We start from the raw sequence: 11,731 nt of genomic DNA, 5'->3' as shown, positions 1-11,731 counted from the left end.
ACGTAAATCGTTTTAAATTAAATAATATTTTAAAATATCTATAAAGTGTTGAGCCTAGTTTAATTTTGGGTTAATGATGACAAACATTCATTTAGGTTGAAAAGTCCAAAATTGTTTGATGAGTGTTTTCATTGTTGCAGGTCCAAGTATTCTAGTTCACATTGCATCAACCCATCACAGCAAATAGAACAGCTCACTTTGTTCCTTGGTGCTATAAACAAAGTCCAATACTCTTCCTAGCACCATTCAGCACATTAAATGTTTATGCATTTGCTATAAGCTAATCAGGACAGCTGGACAAAAGCAAAGACAGGTGTGGTTCTGTAAAAACAAAGAAGGACAGATACTACACTCCACTAGCCCAAGGACAAACGGTAAAACAAAATTCAGAAATGGGAGAGTAAGACACAAACTTGCTAAACAGCAGAGGTAGTGGTGAAGCTCCTTGTATAGCAGAGATAATGGGGCAGGATGAAAAAGGAAGAGCATATCTTGGAGAAAGGCCAAGCCAAGGACAGCAGAGGTGGTGGACGAACTCCTCGTACAGCAGAAGTGGTGGAGCAGAATGGAGCAAGGACTGCATGCTAGATGAGTCAGCTGCAACATGCAGCTGGTACAAGAAAATGGAAGAGGCAATAATGAAGCAAATCGGAAGATATAAATAACAAGCCTCATTCCACCATGAAACAGGGAAGAGAGAGAAAACACACACTCAGAGCACCTTCTCTAAACAGAGCTGGAATCTCTTTCTTCTACTCAAGCTTAATTCTGGTCTTTGTGTTATGGCTGTCTTGCGTTATTTTCTGTTTTGAGAAAAGGCAATTATGTGAGGTTCAAAAGCCAAGAGAGAAAAGACAAGAGTGATGCAAAATAGCCACTGTTTTTCTGATGTAATTTGGGTGTATGAACTAGGATTAGTTCTCCTTGCCTAGTTGGGTTAGCACTGGGTGAATTCTGAATCTGTTAGATTCCCCTTTTAAGTTGGGATAGCACTTTAGGGTTGCTAAGCTTTGGTGAAGAAAGTTTAGGGATAGATACGAGTTGAATTAGGGAGCAATTCAATAATATTGGTGTATGTAACCTGAGAATTATAGTGAAAATTTTACCATGGTTTGTGGTGGAGACTGGACGTAGGATTTATAGCACTGAGAATCCGAACCAGGATACATGCTGGCCTTCTTTCTCTTCTTTTCTGCTCTTTTAATGTTCTGCATATGAAACAATTTCAAATAATCTCCTGCAACTTAATTTTCCACTACAACAGAATTTAAAACTCTAAATTTTAAACTAACTTGATTCAACCCCCTTCTCAAGTTCACCCAGAACCATCATAAAGTATAAAAAGTAATAAATACACTTATTTTATTTGAATTTGTCAAAATTTAATATTCTAAAGAAAGTAATGTTATAACATTCAAATTCAAAGTTTATAACTTCAAAAGATTTTAGTAACATTACAACATTTTGTGTTAGATTATAATTTTGATTTTAGTTTAAATATGGATGTTATTAAACTATTAATAAAATAACTAAATATCTCAATTAAATAAATGATAGTTATTGCAAGGAAGGATGCACATCCCACATCATAGGAATAGCATGGTATAAAAAAAATAATAATGTTTTACATTCACGTAAAAAATTTAACAAAGTCATCCAAACACTTTTTTGTTAACGCACTTCTCCTCTTTCCTCAAGTTACGTCAAATATACGTACGTCCCCATTTCCTCCTATTAATGTAATAGAATTACATAAATCTCTTCTTCAACATAAACATTCTCAATGTAAACATTTTTCAACATTAATGATTTGGATCTACAATCTTTGTCGCTCGTCGTTCTTCTTCTTTTTTCTTCTCTTCTGATCGTTGTTCTTCTGTTGCTTGTCCTTCTTCTTTCTATTCTTCTTCGTTTTCTTCTACAATTTGTAGATTAATTATATCAACTAATTAATTTGGTTAATTATTTAAATATCATACAATTTATTATAATTTCTATCAATCAATTAATTGTAATTCAAATTGAATTAAAACATCACTATTAGAAAAAAAACTGTTAATATGCATATGAATGGAGTCAGAATTGAAGAATATATATACATATAAAAAATAAAAAGTTATTACACAATTGTTGAATAAAAAATAATCATATATATAAAACGAAATAATTATAACAAAAAATAATTAACATATGTGATTTAAATATTTTTAATAACCGGTAACATGGAGTTTAACAAAATATAATTCATATATTTTTTTATTTATGTATATATAAATAATTATTTATATATATATATAGACTTGCAATTCGGTGTCAGCTGCCAAGAACCGAGCTTTCCCAAGTTTCATCTACACAACAACAACAACAACAACAACAACAACAACAACAACAACAACAACAACAACAACAACAACAATAATAATAAGGTCTACACGTTACCTGCATTATATTTTAAAAAAGTAAAATATATTTTAAAAAAATTAGGGTATTAATAATCAATTGTGATTAATATCAATATCAATAATTATTTCTTATAATTATTTTTGTACTACTAAAGGCTACATATAGAATTTTTTATAGAATAAAAAGGGTTGTGATTCATAACATTTTCGTAAAGTTATATTGTATGGACAAAAAATTAATTAGATAACAAATTGAATTTTAATTAATATGTTTTATTTTCTACTCATTTTTTCATTAATTATTTTACTTTTTATAATTACAGTAAATATTGAATGTAAAAAAGAAAAAATAATATTGAATGTTATCTATTTTATTTATTTAGAGTCATAATTAAATTTGATATAATTATAGCAAGTATCTAGAATTAATAATAATATGATACTATAATTTTAAGTTGTATAATATAATAAAAAAATGTAGCAATTTATGTATGCTTCCTATATAGCAATAATATTATATATATTTATATATCTCCTCTTTTAGCTCTTTCCTAAAAATATTGGTCTTTCCTAAACATATTGGTATATAATTAATGTCGATAACATATATATTGAGTAAGTATCTCTATTGAATTAATCATAAAAGTTAATAAAATATAATGGCATAAATTTCACCTAATTGTAGCAAGTATTTCCATTGAAAATATTTGCTAATTATTATCATGTATAATTAAGGATTAATAGTGAATTGTTATAATTATTTATCATCTAGAAAATTTGTACCTAGACATAGATCTTCTTCTATTTATTATTTCTCATACCTAAGGGCTACTAACTATTATTCTATCAACATTATTACCTGTGGTAGATTATGTAATGACAAAGTTTGAAAAATAAAAGCAAGAATTATAAAGTTATGGAAAGTCTCATCCAAATTTGACAAGAATAAGACGACTTACATAGAAATGATTCTCATGGATGATAAGGTAAGTTGATTATTTTTCATGATTCTTTCAAGTAATGCTAGGTCCATTTTATAAATATTTTTTGTTCATGTTTTAAGTTTATTTGATAAGTAAACCCCTTGCACGAATCAAAGACAGTGCAGTTTTATAGATTTATAAGTGTTAATAGCCTTTATATATAATTTGTTTTATATTGTGATAATAACCAATATATTTGTTGGTGGATTTGATTATTACTATATTATATTATGATCACATTCAGTATATATGTCTGATTTATTGAAGAAAGTAGATTATTAAAATCGATTAATAACTATTTTAGAGTTAATCCAATTAACACTAGATTAAAAAAAAACAAACAATGCATAACATATTATTTTTTTTATTAATCAAATTATTGTAATTCAAATTAATTTTTAAAAAATAATTTAAAATTATAATTTCAATATTTTTTATTTTTTGCAATTTCATTATAAAATAAACTTTATTTGAATGAAAGGCGATAAATATATTTAATGTGTACATATGCTTAGGTTATAGCGCGACTTCTCCTTCTTTGTCATCATTGTCTTCTTCATTTTTGTTGTAAAGATAAAAAAATTTAGTCAATAATTCACTCAATACACTGACAAGCACAAGTATGCACATTTTAATCAAGTGAATCAAAACGAGCAACTCCACTGAACCGAACAATATTCATGTGCTGAATAAAATGTGATAAACATTTAATCATCAATAAAAACATTTCTGCATGCACAAGGACTCAACTGAACACACTAACGATCAAGTGAATCAAAATGAGCAACTCCACTGAACCAAACAATATTTATATGCTGAATAAAACGTGATAAACATTCAATCATCAAGAAAAATATTTCTGCATCCAAAAGAATTCAATTGAACACGCTAACAATCAGGTGAATCAAAATGACCAACTCTACTGAACCGAACTCCATTCATGTTTTGAATAAAACGTGATAAACATTCAATCAGCAAGAAAAATATTTCTGCATCCAAAAGAACTCTACTGAACACACTAACAATCAAGTGAATCAAAATGACCAACACCAATGAACTGATCAATATATCACAGAAAGAAAATAACAACACATTTTCTATTCATATGCCCTAATGACGCAATAAAAATGGATTCAGAATAAGTCGATCTACTAAACGAAGCAACTCAATCCACTAAACTTTAAATCGAACTAGGAGAAAACGCGAGTTTTGAGAGAAATTAAATGAACATAATAACGACAGTTTTTCTCATACCTTGCGAAATCTCTGTTCTTGTTTTTGTTTGTTTTTTCTTCTTCCTTTCGTAAGCTTGACGCGATGGAAGGTAGAGAGATTTTGAGAGAGATTTGAACTTCTCCAGTGGTAGTTTCGAGGTTGAAGAAGGAACGTTGTTTCATAATGAAGGCGCGAATGAATGTTAAACGTTTCCGGAGTTTGGACGCGTGAATACACACTCATTTAATGGGATTGGATTTTTTTTGTGTTGGACCAACTTTGATGGACTTGGATGAAAAATTATATGGATATGCAGCCCAACTGTAAAGAAAAATCGCGCAAATTATATTTTATATTGGAATGAGGATAGTGGTTTTTATGATTATAAATGTAAGAGTATTAATCTTAAATGTGGTACTATTTGATTTAAAGTCTAAAAATTGGATTTTTTTATTTTTCGGGAGAACAAAAATTAGACTTTTTAACTTTTTAAAGATAAAAATGGGACCATCCAATTTGTAAATTTTAAAATAAAAAATTACAACAAACATAATGGATTCTTTGGTTTAATATTAAAAACATTTTAAAAATTTTCATATAAAGTAATCGGACAGTCCAATTATATAGTCTCATACTAAAAAACTAATATATGCAAAACCAACATAATTAAATTGTACATTGTCTTTATCAAACAACAAACAATAACAACGAAACTTTGTCCCACTAGGTAGGGTCGACTACATTGATTAAACAATGTCATTGAGTTTTATCATGTATCATATCTATATCATGTCTACAAAGAAGCTGTTTACATGTAGATTTCATTTGACCACCACATAGATGGTCTTCCTTTGCCTTTCACTCCTTGTCCATCTTCCATCTCATCCACCCTCATGACTGGATACTTTGTCGGTCTTTTTCACAATAGGTGCTACTCCAATTCTCTCTCTCTTATATATTCGTTCTTTATTCTATCCAATCGCGTATGACCACTCATCCATCTCAACATCTTCATCTCTATCACACTTAACTTATATTCGTGCTCCCTTTTGGCCACCCAATATTCTGTATCATAAAGTATAGCCGGTCTGATAGCGGTGCAATAAAATTTACCTTTAAATTTAAAAAGTACTTTTTTGTCACATATAAAACTAGACACACTTCCCCATTATCTTGTATGATGGACTCAAGATACTGAAAACTTTTAACTTTTCGTAGGATATTTTCTCCAATATTCACCTTTATATTAGGATTTTTCCTTCAGCATCGAATTTATATTCCATATATTCCATCTTGCTACGGCTTATGCGCATACCATACACTTCTAGAGCTCCTCTCCATAAATTCAACTTCTTATTTAGGTCTTCTCCTGACTCTCTCATTAGGACAATGTCATCGGCAAAAAGCATGCATCATGACACAGGCTCTTGGATATGCTCTGTGAGTACTTCCAGAATAATTTGAAAATGTATGGACTTAAAGATGATCCCTGGTGTAATCCTATACCAATAGAAAATTTTTCTGTCACACCACCTTGAGTTTTCACACTAGTTGTAACTCCATCATACATGTCTTTAATAGCATTGCGATAGAATTTACCTTTAAGTTTTAAAAGCACTTTTTTGTCACATATAAAATCAGACGCACTTTGCCATTTTGACTAACCTGCTTAAATCCTATGATTTACATCGTGTTCAACGTCTCTATTATCCTGTATGATGGATTTAAGATACTGAAAATTTTTAAATTTTCGTAGGATGTTTTCTCCAATCTTCACCTTTATATTAAGGTTTTTCATTTGGCAGCCAAACTTACATTTCATATATTTCGTCTTACTATGACTTATGCGCAGACTATACACTTCTAAAACTTCTCTCCACAAATTCAACTTCTTATTTAGGTCTTCTCCTGACTCTCTCATAAGGACAATATCATCGACAAAAAGCATGCACCATGACACAGACTCTTGGATATGCTCTGTGAGTACTTCCAAGACTAATGTGAAAATGTATTGACTTAAAGATGATCCCTGGTGTAATCATATACCAATAGAAAATTCCTCTGTCACACCACCTTGATTTTTCACACTACTTGTAACCCTATCATATATGTCTTTAATTGCACGAATATATGTTATCCTTACTCTCTTCCTTTCCAAAACCTTCCATAAGACCTCCCTTGGCACCCTATTGTATGCTTTTTCCAAATCAATAAATACCATATGTAGATCTCTTTTATTACTACAATACCTCTTAATCATCATTCTTAACAGGTATGTAACTTCAATGGTGGATTTGTCTGACATAAAACTAAATTAGTTCTTTGTTACTTGTGTCTCTTGTCTCAACCTCTATTCTATCATATTTTTTCAAAACTTCATGGAATGACTCATGAGTTTGATCCCTCTATAATTTTCACAATTCTGGATATCTCCCTTATTCTTGTAAATAAGTACCAATGTGCTTTTTCTCCACTTATCTAACATCTTTTTTTACCTTAAAATCTCATAAAAAAACTTGGTTAATTAACTGGTGCCTTTCTCTCCAAGGCCATTCCAAATTTCAATCGAAATATTATCGGGTCCTATTGCCCTGCCATTTTTCATCCACTTTAAAGCCTCTTTTACCTTGAAGTCTCGAATCCTCCGATAGTAGTCGAAGTTTTAATCTTCTTCCATCATGCATAATCGACAAAGCCTCGAAAGAGTCTTCTATCCTTCATTAAATAACACGTAGAAGTAGCTCATCTACCTTTCATTGATCTTCTTATATTGACATAAAACCTCTCCATTTTTATTCTTTATACACTTAACCCGATCCAAGTTTCTCGTTCTTCTTTCATAGCTCTTTGCGATTCTATATATATCTTTTTCTCCTTCCTTCGTACCTAAATACTAGTAGAGGCCCTCATATGCTTTTGTTCTTCCTTCACTTACAGTCACTTTTGTCTCTTTTTTAGCTGCCTTATATTTTTCCAATTATCTGCATTGTGGAACAAAAACCATTATCCAAAGCACTCCCTTTTTACCATTATCTTTTCTTGTACACTTGCATTCAACTACCAAGACTCTTTGTCCCTTGGTTCTATCCCTCTAAATTCACTAAAACTTTCTTTTACTGTTTTTCTAATAACTTCTATCATCTCCCTCTACATCTCTTCCGTGCTTTCATCCCCTTCTCACTTTGCCTATTATACTATCCATCTTAGGAAGTTTCTTTATTCCTTACCTTTCATCCACCACCACTTCATTCTTGGATTTTTTGTATGATGTATTTTTCTCAAATTTTTCTCAATGCGAAAATCTATGACGAGCATTTTTGTTGTGTTGTTAAACTCCCTCCTGAAATAATTTTACAATTAATTCAAAATTTCTGGTTGAATCTATTCAACAAGAAAAAGTCAATTTAAGAGCTTGTCATTCCACTCCTATAGGCTATAGGTTATAAGATGTTCGTCTCTCTTTTTAAAACATGTATTTGCGATGAGAATGTCAAAGATTGAGGAAAAGTCCAAAATAGTTTTACCATCGGTATTAACCACCCCGAAACCATGGCATTCGTGAATACTTTCATACCCAGTCACTTTTTCTTTCAACATGGCCATTTAAATCTCCTCATAAGAAAATCTTATCTCTCGAAGGTATGTCTTAACCAAACTCTCTATATCCTTCTAAAACTTTATCTTATGTTGCTCATCTGAACCCACTTATGATGCATAAGCTCTAATCACATGAAAAGTACCTTATTCCACCACGAGTTTGATAGAGATGGTCCGATCATCCACCCTCTTGTTATTCACTACGTCCTTCTTTCATTGTTTATCCATACCTACCTCATTCGTATTCTTCATCTTTCTTGTATACCAAAATTTGAACCCGGAGGTATCCAACTCCCTAGCCTTCGTGCCGACCCATTTTGTTTCTTATAGGAACATGATGTTAATCTTCCTCCTTGTTATGGTATCTACGACCTCTATGAATTTTTCTGTTAGAATGCCTATGTTCCGTGTCCCAAATCTCAACCTTCTATCGCTCCGACCTCTGCCTTTATCTTTTTCTTTGTGAACTAGTTTATTTATCCTCGTCCGTTCACGAAAATATGAGAATCTTTACTCATTTAACACTACACTCAGACACCGATGTAGCGGCTCTTGCTCATTTAACACTGTACGCTTGCATACAGCACGTTGTTTTCGAGCAACGACCTAGCTTTAGCGCAATAACATCTTTGATACATGTCATGAAGATTCAACTAAGTTTTTATATTGGCTGTCGAAGGCCTAACTAATGTTCTAAAAATCAGTTCGAACCAGCCGGTTGAACCGATCAAACCGTGAACCGGTGAAGTTTCCGATTCGAACAAAAGTCATACCGCCCTTTTTGAAAACCGCTATCGAACCGCCGAATCGGCCAGGAACCGGCCAGTCGAACCGAACCAGGACCCCGGCCGGTTTTCAAATTTTCCACCAAAACCTAATCCTCTTCTCCCGTCCTTGAGCACTCACTCACTCGCACTACCCGCAGCAACATCTGGCCTTCGAGCTCCTCCATGAATCTGTCACTTGCTTCGTCCAGCCACCGCCGTGCCACCCCGCCGTCGCAACTGTCATCTCCAGCCACTCTCCCCCAAGCCATTCCCCCAATCCTCAGTCCTTCCTCTCTCAACTCTCAACCCTAGGTTACAGTCTCCCCCATCGCCGCAAGGCTCGACTCAGCGTTAAACAATCGGTTCGTCCGCCTGTATATTCTCCTGGTAGCCCGTCGTCCGTCGGACGCCGTGAGTCGTCGTGTTCATGGCCTAGTCGATCGTCGCCCTCGCCTTCTCATCACCAGCGTTCTTGCTCCTTCTCCCTCATACTCTGCTCATTGCTCACTTCTCAGAGTCTCATACTGAAAGTAATGGTTATTTTCTTGCCTTTTTTTGTTCATTTGTTGTTCAGATTCAGAGATGTCCCTTTCCTCTTTTGCTTCGTTAGAATAGTATGATTTAGTTTATTCATTCAAGATCTTGCTTAGGTTTTTTTTATGCTTAATCACTTAAAGGATTTAGAGGATTTAGAGTTATTTTTTATTGAATTTCTGGATTTGAATTTTGATTTCATGCTTGATCTGCAATTTCTGTTTGATTCTTCTTACTGTTGTTGTGGTTGAAATTCAAAATTGAAATCTGGTTCTTCTTCTTCGTCAATTTCATATTCTGGACTTGTTGATTTGTGAACTGATCTTGTGAAATTGAATTTGTGATCTGTTGTTGGATTTGTTGCTAAATTGCTTGTTGAATCTAAATTTGCATAGATTTCGGCCTCTCTCTTTTGTTGAATTTCTGTTGATGCTACTGCGAGTCTTGTTCTTGTTCTGTTGATAGCTGAGATTTGGTTGCTTCTTGATCGATTTTGGGTGGTTACTGTTGTTGCCTTAGTCTAGCTTTAATCTCTTCCCACTCAATTTTCCATTCTGCAACTCTGAATGTTTCCAAATTGGCAAATGGATTGAGCGCCTTCCATAATTGAAACCATCCTAGAGCTTTCCCTTTCAAACCTCTTTCCACTTCTATGAATCTCTTCTCCTCAGGTGTATATTGGAAATGTATCTTCAGATTGTTGAGTTATTTATTTTTCCATGAAAAATGGAAGAAACCTCTAAACGAGAGCACCAATGTTAGAACTCCCTCTTTGAGTTAGGGAGAGAAACTCCAAATTGAACCAAGTTCAATATCAATTTATTAATTCCTTTAATACATTGATAAAAGTCTCTTATCTATATTCTTAAAAAACTAAGTAATTCTAATGGGCATAACTAGTACCCTTCCTAATATTAAATCGTAACATGTAGTGGCTACTGTTTATGAATATCAGAAGTATGCAAAATCAGCAGAGGATGCTGTTGCTAATGTTCTCAGAGCAGGTGTTTTATTTGCCATTTTCATTTTAAGTGGATAAATAGTTTCACTTAATTCAATTTTTGTGATAAAATTGTGAATGTGAATAAATATGATTGATGACAAACTTGGATGTTGGCATTTTATGTTTAGCTGGTTGTTTTTATTATTTGACTTGAGTTTGTATTTGAATGAGATCATAATATTCTGGTTTATATAGTACTTTTAATTTGGATGATATTTTAAAATTTATATTAAACTATAATTATATTTTAATGTGTTTATTTATATTTTATTTATTATTTTATTATAAAATGATTTTTTCAGTTCAACTACGGTCGAACCGGTTAAACCTATAAACCAAATCGCAGGTATATATAGGAAGAGTTTGCACACTGTCTTTATCGATAATAAAAAATTTTAGCTGAAAAATGAAAGGGTGAAGGAAAAATAAGGAGGGATTGTCATGACACCTGCATGGTAACCTGCTCCAAAAATAGACCAACTATTTTAGGGTTTTATTCAAAATAAAAATAAGAACAAAATGAGTTATGAAAATATATTATCAACTCAAGAAGTTGAATCTTTTGAACATATGATCATTGATATCCCAGGTTTTGTTTGATTGTAACTTCTAAAATGAGTTATGAAAATAAAAAGTGATAAAGTTATAAAGAGAAAAAGAATAAAACATAACACTTAGTAAAAATGAATGAATGAACATCACAAAAAGCTTAATCACAAGACATTAAAAAATAAAAGAAACAAAAATGGGGGAGATATTCAACCAAATGACACGTAGTTACGTGGGTTCACGCTTCCAAATTTGGAGCATGGTAAAGTACTTTGTTATGATTAAGTACTTGAAGATGAGATGGACTCACCTGACATTGGAAGAGAAAATAATATGGTCATGCAGTGCAACAATTCAATGATTAAAATGTGTGATCAAATGTAGGAAAGAGATCATGGCATCTTCGAAGTTCACAAGTCTCATATGTGCAACAATTGCTATTTTCATTTGTGTCTTCTATTTGGTAGTTAAAAAATGTGTTTAAAATGAAGTTTGGAACATTAAGAACTTCTATTGTTTTTTCTTATCAAAGCTACCGTTAAGATTGGGCAGATGAATCCAGTGTAAATCTTAGTCAAGGCTGAGTCGAACCAACCTAAAATCTGTAATAGACTAGTAGTTAGTGATTAAATTCTATCTATTTCTATCTTAGTATCTTTCTTTAAAAATTACATTAAAACT

This window comes from Arachis duranensis, chromosome 4, assembly GCF_000817695.3.
Source record: "Arachis duranensis cultivar V14167 chromosome 4, aradu.V14167.gnm2.J7QH, whole genome shotgun sequence".
Lineage (NCBI taxonomy): Eukaryota > Viridiplantae > Streptophyta > Magnoliopsida > Fabales > Fabaceae > Arachis > Arachis duranensis.
The sequence above is the reverse complement of the archived record's forward strand: the minus strand, read 5'-3'. Positions refer to the sequence as shown.